The sequence below is a fragment of the Camelus dromedarius genome, chromosome 33 (assembly GCF_036321535.1).
Source record: "Camelus dromedarius isolate mCamDro1 chromosome 33, mCamDro1.pat, whole genome shotgun sequence".
Taxonomy (NCBI): Eukaryota; Metazoa; Chordata; class Mammalia; order Artiodactyla; family Camelidae; genus Camelus; species Camelus dromedarius.
Genome location: NC_087468.1, coordinates 1,317,228 through 1,331,698, shown reverse-complemented (window position 1 = coordinate 1,331,698; position 14,471 = coordinate 1,317,228). Strand labels below are relative to the sequence as shown.

The window sequence follows — 14,471 nt, the reverse complement described above, 5'->3', positions numbered from 1 at the left end:
GACCAAAATTTTGTGGGTTCATTTCTGGGCACTCTATTCTGTTCCATTGGTCTATATGTCTGCTTTTGTACCAATACTGTGCTGTCTTGATGACTCTAGCTCTATAGAATTCTCTGAAGACTGGGAGAGTTATTCCTTCAGCCTCTTTCTTTTTCTTCAGTAATGCTTTGGCAATTCTTGGTCTTTTGTGGTTCCATATAAATTTTATTATGATTTATTCTAGTTTTGTGAAATAAGTCCTGGGCAATTTGATAGGGAGTGCATTAAATCTGTAGATTGCCTTGGGTAATATGACCATTTTAACAATATTGATTCTTCCAATCCAGGAGCATGGGATATCTTTCCATTTTTAAAAGTCTTTAATTTCCTTAATCAGTGTTTTATAGTTTTCTGTACATAAGTCTTTCACCTCCTTGATGAATGAACAGAAAAAGAAAGTAAAGAAATAATCCCCTTTAAAATAAATTTACTTTTATAAGATAAAATAGCTTTGAACAGGCTACTAATCTGAAGTTGTAACTGTTTTTATTGTGCTTACCAAGAAGCAAAGTTTCAGTTACCTTGATTGCTGTATTTTGCCAAACACCTTTTTTTAACCTATTCTTTTGTATATGAAAATATGATTTATCCACTGTGAGTAGGAAAACTTCAAGCTATTTTTACATTATTAGTAATGAACTTACAATAAGCATCCAACCTCCCATACCGAGACCCCTGGTGATCAACTGAATGCATTAACTGGATCACCAGCTGATATTACAATGTGTAATCTGTGGCTAGGTATCATAGATTACTCTGTGTAAATTTAATTTACTCTTATGAAGATCAAAAGCTCATTAATACTTCATTCTTTCCAATTGAGCTAAAAGTTTGAAGCAATTAGTATTTGAAAAAATATTTTATTCCATTAATTTATTTTTTCACTATGTAATCTGTGTTGGTTCCCTTTTAAGTATTGATAGAGTGTATTGTAAAACAGAAATGTATGGACTATATCTTAGGTTTTCTTGTTGTTGTTGTTATTGTTTTGGATTACTATTCCCTAACAACTTCTATTCCCTAACAGTTTATACAGCAACTTAAACAACAATAATGAAAAAGTAGCATCTAAGTGTTCATTTTATCTGCTTTCCAAATGAAGTGACCAAACACTTCAAGAGGATCTAGATTTTTCCTGCAAGGAAGAAGTGAAAAAACATTTTTAATGATTAACAGAAGAGAGTTTTGCCACTTCTTAGTGAGGAAGACATTGCACACTAGCTGCTTTAGCCTGAAGGCAGTTAATAGTCACACAGATGTGTCAGAAAGAGGGCTCCTGGCAGGGTTTGTCATGGCTAATGAATGAGTAAGTGTAAGTGCAGGTTTTATGTACTTCACCAAGGCATTATGTTATTTTTATCAATTATTATATGCAAGTAATTGTAAGTCTGTGTGGTTACACAGCTTCTTTTATATCCAAACATTATTCATAAAGAAAATACTCATGAATGGAAAGAGATGGTAAACACTGGTGGAAAACAGCCAAAGGTTTTTGTTTTTGTTTAAAACTCTGACATAATTTGAAATTATGATATATTACTAAGTCTTTTCCTAATAATAGCATGTTGACAAATGTTAATGTGAATAGACAATATGTAATGCTACATATCAAAGATTAGGGAGACTTTTGTATAATGAGTTAGAATCATTCTTTCATTAATATCCCTCCTTGGTAGCACATCAACTCTTTTGACTCGTTAATGCAACGTTGAGGATTTTCGAGTGATGGTAAAAAATGGAGAAAATAAAACTACACTGGCCTTAAGAAAGAATGTCTTTATAAATGCTTTAGTAACACGCTTCTAACACTAGTAAAATGGAAATTGGAAAAGTGATTAATTTGTAATTAAGCCTTTTAGAAAGTAAAACTTTTCGACTACTTTTTGATATTCCTTTTCCTTCATAGAAGAGAATTGCAAAATGTGTCTTAAGAAAATAACATACAAACTTTTTTTCTCAGCGAGAATTTTTTTCCAGCTTTACTGAGGTACAATTGACAAATCAAATTGCATTATTTAAAGTGTGCAACATGATGGTTTTACATACTTATTATACACTGTGAAGGGAATCCATAGTTAATTAGCAATACCACCACCTCACATTTTATCTTTTTTAAAAAATGAGAACCTTTTAAGTTCTAGTCTTCTAGCAAATTTCAGTTAAATACAGTGTTGTCAGTTATAGTCCCCATGTTATACACTAGGTCCTCAGACTTTATATTATACAGACTTCATTTATCTTAAGTTGGAAGAACTGAAGATGATTAATTGGGGGCAAACTGGTGACACCGTGAAGATGTTTTGCTTCTTCAGAAAAGTTGCTAAGATTTAAACTAAGCTTATTTTCATTATGTGAGGAAGCATCCTTCAGAGACAACACACTACCTTCTGCCTTGCTCTAAGTTAACTAGAATTCATGTCTCTGTAAGACAACCCTTAACTCCTTCTTACTTCATCTCTTTATTGAGATATCCAGGGAGACATATAACCCCCAGCTCTTCCTATTGTGACCCCTGTTTTCTATATATTAGGTTGGGAATCTCATTGATGTCAAATGTGTCCTAATTCTGGTCTAAAATAAAATAAAATTGTTTAGCAATTGGAAAGCTGTGACTTAGCCACAGCCCTGTGGCACAATTTAGAAGAAATTTCATAGCTACAATTTATTGAAGCTAGACATTGACCTAAATGCCTTATATTCAGTGCATTATTTACTTCTTACAATAAGCTAATTTATCAGGTAAATAAATACCAATATTTACCCATTTTAGAGATGAGAAAATGGATATTTTGAAAGATTAAGTTATTTGCCTGAAGTTACACAGCTAGTTATTGGCAGCATTGAGATTAAAATATTATAAACTCCACTTTATTGTAACTACTGATATCAAATTTAGTTTTTTTTAACAAGCTATATTGTCCAAAATGTAATCTACATATTTTTAATGCAGAAGTTTAACTGTAGACTTACTTCAACACTGGAGCATTGTCTCCAAAGTTTTAATATTTTAAATAAAAGTATCTAGCACATGTATAGTTTTTACATGAAGGGAACAGAAATTAACTGTGATCCACATAAACATATAAAATAAAAGTTTAATGTGATTATTTGAAATAATTTTCTGCTACCTCTTATTATTTCCTTTGGAATAAAGTAGAATGTACACATAAGATAGAGAAGAAAAAAATTTAAACTAGGAAATAGTTTATATTAATTTACCTGAAAGAGTTACATTTTACTTCTTCACAACTTATTGTCTTCACTTGTCTTCAAATAAACTTATACTTGAAGTAAAAAATTTCACAATACCTACACATAGTAAGTACATGATAAATACTAATTACTCAGTTGATTACATATGATCAATTAGAGTAAACATTGTGTGCCAAGTGACTACCCAAGGAATTCTAGAGATCAATTAAAATTTTTATGTAGTGCACAACACAAAGCTTTATTATGTATTACTGTGACATTATACCTTGGGTTATTTATTGTGCTAATCACTAGGGTTGCAAAAATAAAAATGTACAAGAATCTCAAATATAGCAAGAGTTGCAACCAAGCAAATCACCTCACAAAAATAAATATGAAGTTCAGAGGAATGATCTTGGAGGCAGTGAAGTATATTAAAAACCTCATAGAAGAGGTAATGCCATACCAAATTCCTACTCACCCTGGAAACCAAACTGGTTTTGAGGTTGAGTAGGGATTTGGTAAGGCCATATACAATTGAAAGCTGTGTGTGTGTGCGTATATATGCATAATTACTGTGTGTATGTGTAAAGTTATGTTAGGGGCTGGAACATTGTGTTAGGCAGAATAATGATCTCCCAAGATATCCTGGATCCTGGAACCTGTGAATGATACCTTATAGGGCAAACAGGACTCTGCAGATGAGATTAAATTAAAGATCCCTGAGATGGGAGAAGTTACCCTGGAACACCCTCATGAGCCTACCTGTGATCACAAGTGTCCTGATGAAAGGGAGGCAGAGGGAGATTTGACTATGAAAGGGGAAAAGGTGATGTGATGAGGAAAGCAGAAACTGGAAGATGTGTTTTGAAGGCGGAGAAAGAGCACAAGCCAAGGAACACAGGCCATTGGAAGCTGAAAAAGGCAAGGTGATTGGATTTCCCTCTCAGCCTTCACAAGGAAGCATCCTTGCTGATAATTTGATGTCAGCTCATGTATCTGATGATTTCAGACTTCAGGCCTCCAGAACTGTAAGATAATGAATGTATGATTTATTAATACCAACAAGTCTGTGGTAGTTTGTTACAGTGGCAATAGGAAACAAACACAAACATGAGCTCTCACCCTGAAAAGCCTCACTAGAATCACAAACCTGACTCTAGCCCCAGGGGTTATATTAGACTCAGTCTTCAGCATTATAAATTTGACTAATGTTATCATTCAGATGCTCACTTCATATTTTATCATCTATATGCTTTAAAGTCACTTCTCCTTGTTTATAGTTCAATCTTCAACCTGATTTTGAGTTACAAATATGCATTTCAATGTTCCAGGAAAGACCACATGGCCCAGGGTTCTTTCTTTGGAAAATTACTGAATTCATACATAATAATGTAACTGTTTATTTCTAAGATCCTTAATGAGTCACATGCTTAGATTTGAATTTCAATAATACAATTTTAGCATCAATTCAGAAGAATAAAATAGTGAATGAGAAGTGGTAATAAGAGGACCAGTGAGAAAGAGACTAGATTACATATAGAAAAGGTTTGTCCTATATGGGAGCAATAAAAACATACTCTAAAGATATTTTGGATCCAAAATCAATTTTGTGATTGGATTACTGGGGGTTTTAGAGCCAAAGATAACTCTGAGATTTATAACTTGGTCAACTGAGTCATGAGGTAACTGAGCTAGAAAATACATGTGTAGGAACAGGTATACAGATTTAAAGCTAAATGTAGGTTTCTATTGGACATCTACATGGAGATTGATATTTTAAAATGTAAATGGAATGCAGTAGGGAAGCCAGTGTGCCTGTATGGAGTTTGGAGATAAGTGAAGCCACCTGGAGGTCTTTTGGAATAGCATGCTCCCAAAGAGCATGGAATAGGAAAGAGTTCCAGTTCCAGAATCCTAGGAAACATAAACATTGAAAACTCTGCATATAGAAGATCCAATGAGAGAGACTGAAAAAAAAAAATCAAGGGAAAGTACATAAAGAAATGATGATGTTGAACCCAAAGGAAGAATTGTTTAGAGATCTGTCCTCTCTTGCATACCAGAGAGAGAGAGACAGTAGAGATAAGTGATTGCAAAGCAGTGCTGACATTCTGGGTGAGATTATAATTCACAAATCTGTATTTGTTTTTCTACCAATATTTGAGTTAATGGAACTAAAAAATCAAATGTAATGGGAATATATACATCAAAAAGGGTATGAACTTGCAGGATTTTATAAGACACTTCATATGCTCTCCCTTTTGTACTTTAGGCTATTTATTCTAAATTTTATTTTATTATAATTATATGATAGTAAGTGCATTTAAACCTGGCCCTCAGTTACCATGAGGCTTAAAAATAACTCTACTAATTCTTTGTCATTAAAAACAAATTCTCAGCCATTTGGTTTTATAGTATTCATGCATATTGGTGGGTCTTCTCACTGCCTCTTATAAATAAAATGCTATTAGGTTTCTGGTTAGAGGTTAAGAATTTTCATTCTCTGGAAAATGAAATTAAAAGAGATGAAACACATTTATACACACTAGAAACAAGGATACCAGTTGTTCTGTGAAATGTGAAGTTTCTGATGCAATCACTAAGAAAAAGACATTTAGAAAGGAAAATGTTATCTACATTTGCATGCCCTTTTAACTTGGTCATGGTGTCATTGTGGTTATTACTCCTGAGTAGTAAGGTTATTAATCTCCATTTGAATAAAAATCAGGAGCCAGACTTGTTTGTATGAAACCAGAAGGCATTCTAAAATTCATATTTTCCTACTTCATATCTCATAGATAAGGAGATTCTTTGATTTAATCAAATGCTAACAAAAATGACTGTTTTCTGTAAGTTTTATTCACATACAAAGTTTAATTTTGGTAGACCCTGCTTTTGAACTAAATATAGCCTTTCTTACAAATCGTAAGTCACTCCAAGTTGAGCTGTTATAAGATATTAAATCAATTTTAATTAATCTCCTCTAAGGATGTAAAAATGAGATATATCTTTTCACTTGCTTTTTTTTTTTTTTTTTTTTTTTGGTCCATAGTCAGTTTACAGTGTTGCATCAGCCTCTGGTGTACAGCATAATGTTTCAGTCATACATATATATATATGTATTCTCTTTCATATTCTTTTTCATTATAGGTTACTACAAGATATTGAATATAATTCCTTGTGTCCTTTTCACATTTTTAGCATATGTATCACACCAAACCTTATTCCATTTATAAAGGACTTAGATCTTATTTCCAGTGTTGAATCATGGAATTCTAAAGAACCAAACACTTCTCAACACCGTTTCCCCTCCTCACCAATGACTTGGGCAGGAGCAGTTCAGGGTGCAGTTCGGGATATGTGGTGATTCTCTCAGAGATTTCACTATTTTTTCCATCAAGACCCTCTTGATGCACAAGCACTTGCTACATGACTTCAGTAAGTGTCTCCTTTCTTAAGATATTTAAACATACTTTACTGAATTAGAGACTATTGATAGGTCCCAATAGAGTGGGTGGTGAATAAAGAGCATCTCTCTTTGGCTTCCAAGAAAGTTTTATAAAGATGTTTGGTTTCCTTGTCTGACTTACTTTCTGGTTAGATGATACACTGAGTGGTGATGGTTCTGTACCTGCCTGTGATGGGGACAGTTGACTGCTAGTGTGTTGTGATGGCTGCTCTAAGCTGGTGTTATAGATTCTCTTCAAATCCAGGATTTGTCAGTAACTACTCATGTAAATTGGGGCAAAGATTAAATTTTGTGTACATCAGTTTTGTCATTTGTAAGTGGGGATGGTAGTACTTATGCATGAGTAGTTTAGAGATTTATGAAACCGTGAAAATAAAGTGCTTAATACAGAGCATAAGTTAACAGCAGGCATTTAGTAAGTAATAGCTATACAAATTATTATATAATGATATGTGTATTATATGTTATATAAAATTATATATTACTAGTGATTTATGGAAATGTAGGCCTGACAAGTTAATCATGGAGGAAGCCTCCTTTATTTCTTGCTATATTTTTTAATCTTCTAAGCCCAAAGCCTGGCGTATCTGAGGACAGAAACATAGTAAAAGCTGTTATGATTGCATCAGTTGACTATTTTGATTCTACTTTCACAGCATATAATACAGTATTCTGATAGCTCACCTTTTTAATGCAGACCTTGGGAATGATTTCAGCAGTTAAAAAAAGAAAAAGAAAAGGCAGGACTTGTGCTAACATCTTTAGGTTCTTGTATCACTGACTGAAGTCTACAGATAATTGAGCAGAGTCTTTGTGCTGGAAAAGGTTGCAGGCACTAATATCATGCTGAGTGTTTTGTGAATTAATTCCCCATCACTTGAAATTAAAATCTTTTAATGTAATAGTACAGACTGGCCTACTGTCATTAACAGTTACTAAGGAAATTTACAATCTGCCCTCATGAAAGAGAGAAGACAATACTATTGAGCACTTATAATGAGCTATGTATTTTCATTTATAATAGCTCAACTAACTTACTTATTAAAAACTGTAATGCAATATTTTATACATTAGATGAAGTAACAGAAAATCATAGAAGTTAATGAACTTTTCCAAAATTGGACACATAAATGAATAGTGTACCTGAAATTCTTCCCAATATAATATTTCAAGTTTTAGGCATTAAACATTAATATAAACAAATTAAAATATGAATTTGTTATTATTCATTTTACATATTCATAAAATGCTTGCAGCCAGTTCATGACTGTTAGAAAATAGAAACAAATAGTTGGATATTAGAGGTAGAACATGTTTTGCAGGGAGAGAGTATATCATATCTCTTTTCTTTTTCTCTTTTGTAGCTTCTTTTAAGAGGAATTAGGAAAACAGTATTTTAAGATGTTTATCTGATTTCTAAATGATATCTTATGTCTCAAGAAATAACAAAGCCTTAGAAATTGTAGAATGTGTTAATAAATACAAATGTATCATAAATAGTAGTGTAAGAAAATCATTCTCCTGATGTTACATATTCTAAGAGAGTGATTGAGTTTTTCTTGGCATTATATAGTCTATTTAGAGATTTATGTTATAAGACAAAAATGTTTAATTTCAGTTCTTCTACTAACTCCAACTTGGTGACTTAGAAAATATTCACATACATAGATAGACAGCTAGACACACTACCCTCCTTCTCCATTAGATAGAGACATATATAGATAGCCACACCAGCCACCTCCTCCTCCTCTATTAGATAGATAAATAGAGAGATACACAGAAAGACAGGCAGAGAAACACACTAGGCTCCTCCTCCTCCTCCATTAGCTAGATAGCTAGACAGACAAACTTCCTCCTCTTCCTCTGTTAGACAGTTACAAAGACAGAAGCAGACAGACAGACTAACTTCCTCCTCTTCCTCTGTTAGACAGTTACAAAGACAGAAGCAGACAGACAGACACACTGGCCTCCTCCTCCTCAATTAGGTAGATAGAAGGATAGAGAGATGATAGATAGATACAGACAGACACACATACAAACAGACAGACACACTAGCCTCCTTCTTCTCCTCAATTAGGTAAATAGACAGACATACTAGAATCCTCTTCCTGTATTAGATAGATATAAAGACAGACAGACACACTAGCCTCTTCCTCCTCCTCAGTTAGGTAGATAGATAGTTAAGACACACTAGCCTCCTCCTTTATTAAGATAACTAAACTGATGCATAGATAGGCTGAAAGACAGATAGACACTTTCCTCCTCCTCCTCAATTAGATTGATAGACATACAGATAGACAGATAGATAGATAGACAGACAGACCGACACACTAGCCACCTCCTCCTCCATTAGGTAGATAGACAGACAGAAAGACACACTAGCCTCCTGTTCCATTAGATAGACACATATATAGATAGACACACTAGCCGCCTCCTCCTCCATTGCTGGGACCTGTGGTAGTTCTATTTTTAGTTTTATAAAGAACTTCCATACTGTTTTATAGCAGCTGTACCAGTTTACATTCCCATCAACAATGTACTAGGGTTCCCTTTTCTCTGTATCCTTGCCAACATTTGTTATCTGTAGACATTTTGATGATGGCCATTCTGACAGGTGTGATGTAGCATCTCATTGTGGTTTTGATTTGTATCTTTCTGATGATTAGCAAAGTTGAATGTCTTTTTAGGAGCCTGTTAAACATCTGTTTATCTTCTTTGGAAACATATCTATTCAGATCTTCTGCCCATTTTTTAATCAGTTTTTTTTTATATTGATGGATATACATTCTTATAACTACCACAGAGCCCAATACACAGAAATTTGCCAGCTCTCCCAAAAGCTTCTCCATGTGCTCTGACTCAATCATAGCCCCTTCCTTTCCTTTAAGTAAGTCCTTTCCTCTAACTTACTGTTACAGAAATCACTTCCTTTTGTTTATGATTCTCTTACCCAAGTATGTCTCCCTAGGTACTTGTGTTTAATCTTAACCATTTACAAAGAGAGTTGCTGTTCCTTGTAAGTCTGTTTTGGTCTACAGATTTATTTTTCATACCTTCCTTGAAATATACCTGTTTGATCTGTTTTTCATAGTCTGGATTTGACTGATTGCATACAGGTGGTACAGTTTAGCACATTCATCCATCCTTTTTACTCCCTCAAGCTGGCAACTGGATCCAGAGGCATGATTAGGCTTGATTTGATCCTCTGTCAGAGTGTGGTGTGTTATTTCATAAAGAGTCACCTAGTGTCTTGTCTCTTTTTTATGATGTTAAAAGCTATTGATATTTGATGCCTCCATCCATTAATTTATTGGAAGTTGAAAAGTGTTATTAGTCTTTGAATTCTCTCATTTCTTTTTCATTTACTAACAGAAGTAATTTTATAAATAGGTGCTTTCCCTCATTTGCTATTTGATTCCTTAGTGCTACAATACAGTTCACTTAGGAAAATTAGTAATGGTGTATTTTTCCAGCATTCACTAGTTTAGCTATGAGGGCCATATTTGAAAGCCAAAACCCTAAAAACTGTTGATGATAATTAAGCAGCTGTAATTTAAAATTTTTTTAATTGGAGAAATAAAAATTTGTCAAGCATATCAAGATTACAGATTTTTCCAAATAACATAACAGCAATTATTAAACTTGACTGTCTTATACAAATGCCTTTCAGAGGTAGAGCTTGTAAATGCTATTCTCACCATTGGTATTTTTACACAGTAGAAACTATACAGCAGTAAGAATGTATAACAACAAGTTATGCATCTTAAATACATACAGTTTTCAATTGGCTACTTACACATCAGTAAGAGGTGGGGGATGTTTCTTTTTTGTTAATTTTTTTCAGGCCCTTTGCCTTTCCCATATAAATGTACGTTAGAACTGTATATAAGCATAGATATATGTTGAGGTAAGCCTACTCTTGTGTGTAAGAAGAAAATCATGCTTGTCCTAGATATATGGTTATGTAGTCTTTATATGTAAATATTTATCTTTCTTTCATACAGGTTACATATGATTTGAATATTTTATTAATGTAACCATACAGGCTTCTCTATATTCCTAATATTTTTTCCTTCTGTGTTATTCCAGTAGTGCTGCTTGGCTCATTAGACTCTGTTGCAGAGGGCAGCCTTGATGAGCAGGATAAAGCAACAGCTAAGCCGAAGGCCCTGCCAGGTGTGACTGATAATGAAATGACAGGGACGGGTGAAAGTGAGAAACTAGCTGTTCTCTATGTAAGAGTCTGTGACTAGTTGACTTCATTTCTAGGGAAATACATATAATACATAATAATACATATAATAAGTATCAACAATAAAACTTCACATTTCACATTTTCTCCCTCTTTCTGTTTAATCTGAACTTGCTAATGGTGACACTTAATGCTAGTAGTCTCAGTGAAGTGTGTTTTTAAATAAATACTTTTAAAAAAATGAATGAGTGCTGTTGGCACAAAGTATAGTGCTGTAAATGAATATTAACTAATTTTCTGTGACCCCCAGAGTATTCAGTTAAATTTTCCATGTGTAGGATAATTGAGACTTTGGTTTTGGGCTTTTCCATAGTTCTCTCTGTACAGGAAAAAGCTAGCGCACATCCCCAAATTCTGAAATGTCTAGGACCATCAAGACTTCACCAATGGTTGTAAATGTCTTTAAGACAATGCCTTTTCAGACTTTTTGAAAAAACAATGGAACCGTTATCTCCAAATGGAATCTTAGACAGTACTCTCTTTATAGCTAAAAATGATATTTTATCAGTATAAATATAAATGTTTACATTTGTGGCATTTACTTAAAAAATTAGTGATAACAATTGAAACAGACCACTACTGTTAAAATTGGGAGTTATAGATATTTGTTATAATCTTATATCATCAGACTTAAAATATGTTTGTATATTTTGTTTTTGTTGTATAATACAAAAGTATTCTTGGTTGATCCCTTAAATAGGTGCAAATGGGAACTTTTCACCTTTTTTGCAAGTCCCAGTTGACTAAACCAACCCAGATTCTTGAAGAAAAGATCAATAGAAATGATAAATCACTAGCCAACTCTGAACATCTGCTTGCATTTTATTTTTATTTTATTTTGTTTTTTAAAATTTTCTTATCAAACTGTAATATGCTTGTAGAAGAATTCATGAATCATCATAGTGCAAATGATGAATTTTCAAATAGTGAACTCAGCCATGTAACCAGCAAACATCATAAAAAACAAAACATGATCAAAAACACAAAGTCCATCAGATCTCTTATTTCTAGTCACTGCCAACCCAAGAATCACCATCATGTTTTATCCACTTCCATTTTAAAATGTAAATATAAAAGTTAATAAATTACAGCAGAAATTTTCCATCAAGACATGTCACTCATTTACTTGTTATCATCCAATTGAATATTGTGCCATGATGAAAGCGTGTGCTGGGCAAGTGTTCCTCAGTCTCACCTCTGGTTAAGTACATGTCACATATGTGCTGTGATAGTCAGTCTGCTTGCACTGTTCTCAGTGAGCAGATATGAGTTCTTGTAAAAGACCAACCTAGAGCTACAGCTTTTCTAGTCAGTGACCCATTATGGGAGGTTCATGTACACACAGGACGGCCAGAGGAACTTGATTCTGTGATGTGCGTGAAAACAATGATGGAGGCCAAGTTACCATACTGGTGGTCTTCAAAATATTAGTTACATAAAAGGCACATCTGAGTGTGCAGGTTAATTTCTATTACAGTTTTTATGTTTTAAAATGAAATTACAGTCAAACATCTGTGGACCCCATGATTTTCTCTGAAAAGTATCATTTTGTTAAACTCAATGTGAAAACCACTGCTATAGATTATAAGAAAAACTCATAAATAAAAATGCCATTACTGAACTTGGGAGTTCAAGATTTGCAGATTCTAACTACTATGTATAAAGTAGATAAACAACAAATTTCTACTGTATAGCACAGGGAACAATATTCAATATCTTGTAGTAACCTATAATGAAAGAGAATATGAAAATGAATATATGTATGTATGTGTATGACCAAAACATGCTGTAGACCAGAAGTTGACACAACATTGTAAAATGACTATACTTCAATTTTTATGAGTCAAAAAAAGTATTACTGAAATAAAAAGTCTATTAAGTTGATCTGAGCAGTTATATAAGGCTAATTTTTAAAATCTGATTTCTTAAATGTTCTTGATTCTGAAATAATTTGATGAGTCTCTTACTAGAAGAGTGTAGAGTATGAGTTTATTGTCTTGTGGCCTTGGATTTATATTCCCAGCCTTGCCAGTTAGCAGCTGGGTGACATTGGACAATTAATGCCTCTAAGCCTGTTTCCTCTTCTCTAAAATGAGCCCATGTGATAATCAGCTGAGATAACATATAGCCTAGTATATTGCTGAGATTCAACAAGCAGTGCCAGCTGTGTGGTTCTCATTATGTGCATCAATCTCTATTAATAGTACAGATTATGTGAAAGAACCTGAAGGCATGCATATAAATTCCTATTGGCTGTGACCTGTTAAATTTACCTAATATTTCAAAAATACACTTGAAAAATCTTTGAATCAGCATATGAACTTTGTTTAAAAACTGGGAAGATCAATGTTGTTGTTGTTTTTTTAACCATTTGTTTTCTGGGATTAAGCAGGCTTGGTTTAGGTGATATGTTGTCAAAGATTATCTTTTTTCTTAATATTACTCATGAAATTCCTTGTGCTTTATTGTCTTTAAAAAGTTGATGAATGTAAAATGAGGGCCAGATCTAGCCTTTTGCTTGTTTTCATCTGTCACACAGGCAGGTGCTGTTTTGTGCTGTGGCCGTGTGACTGGCATAGTCACTGGATGTGACAGTACTCTACACATTGGGACCCTTGCACTGCACAATAGAATTTGACACTTTTCAACTTGTAAGTGGGAAAAAAAAGGAAGCTTTTGACCTGTAATAATATACAACATAATTAATTACACAGTATCTTCTCTTTCTAATGTAAAAGGCAGAGAAGTCAGCCCTTTACTTTTCTCTCTAGAAAATACATGAATAGAGTTAACATACATGACCCTGGGGTTATTTTTAATATCCATTGGGTTAATGACTCAAATTAGGAGAAACATACCTTTCTCCTGCTCCGTTGTCTGAGCAGCCCCTGATGTCTCTCTGCCTTCCATTTCTAATTTCTAACTTTTAGGTCATTTGCTTTATGCATGTTTGCTCTGCCATTGCTTTATGCCAGAATCCCTTCTTTCTGACACCTCTCATCTGTTAAATTAGGTTGAGTGTTCAGTACTGCTGTGCTAGTTACCATTGGGATCGTTTATTTTATGTATACTAAGCGATACTTACACTCCCTGGTATTTCTGTAGAGGAGAAAAAATATATTGTGCTATTTTCTTTTGTTCATAAAATCAATTCTATCCTTCAGTCAGGCTACTCTGAGTCTGATCAATGGTTTAGGGGGCAGGCAAGACCTTTTCCCTTAAGTCCTACTGAATATCTCTGCCACTTAGAGACTCTGCTCTAATGATATACCCTACTTTTTTGTTTTTAGCTTATTTAAGCAACTCTATTCCTTTTTGGGCATGCTTCAAATAGCAGTGATGACCTTATTACTGAGTCCAAACTCATTCTGATTGCTACAAAACAGGCCAGTAAATCAGGAGACAAGGTGTTGGGACAAGGAAAAGTGATTTTATTCAGAAAGCCCACAGACTGAGAGGATGGCCAACTAATATCTTGGAGAAACATCCTTCTCCAGTCAGAATACAGACTGCTTT

The 14,471-nt window shown here is 33.8% G+C and overlaps 1 long non-coding RNA gene across 2 annotated transcripts in view; it reads left to right on the top strand.

Annotated features, from left to right (window-relative positions):
- Positions 1-14,471, top strand: part of LOC135319840 (uncharacterized) — a 63,105-nt gene that overhangs the window by 14,443 nt on the left and 34,191 nt on the right. Inside the window, exon 3 of one of the 2 annotated variants that reach the window (XR_010378736.1) lies at positions 13,495-13,606. The exons of the other annotated variant lie outside the window; for it this stretch is intronic. This is a non-coding gene — a long non-coding RNA (uncharacterized LOC135319840). The remainder of the gene's footprint in view (positions 1-13,494; positions 13,607-14,471) is intronic. 2 annotated transcript variants of the gene reach the window in all.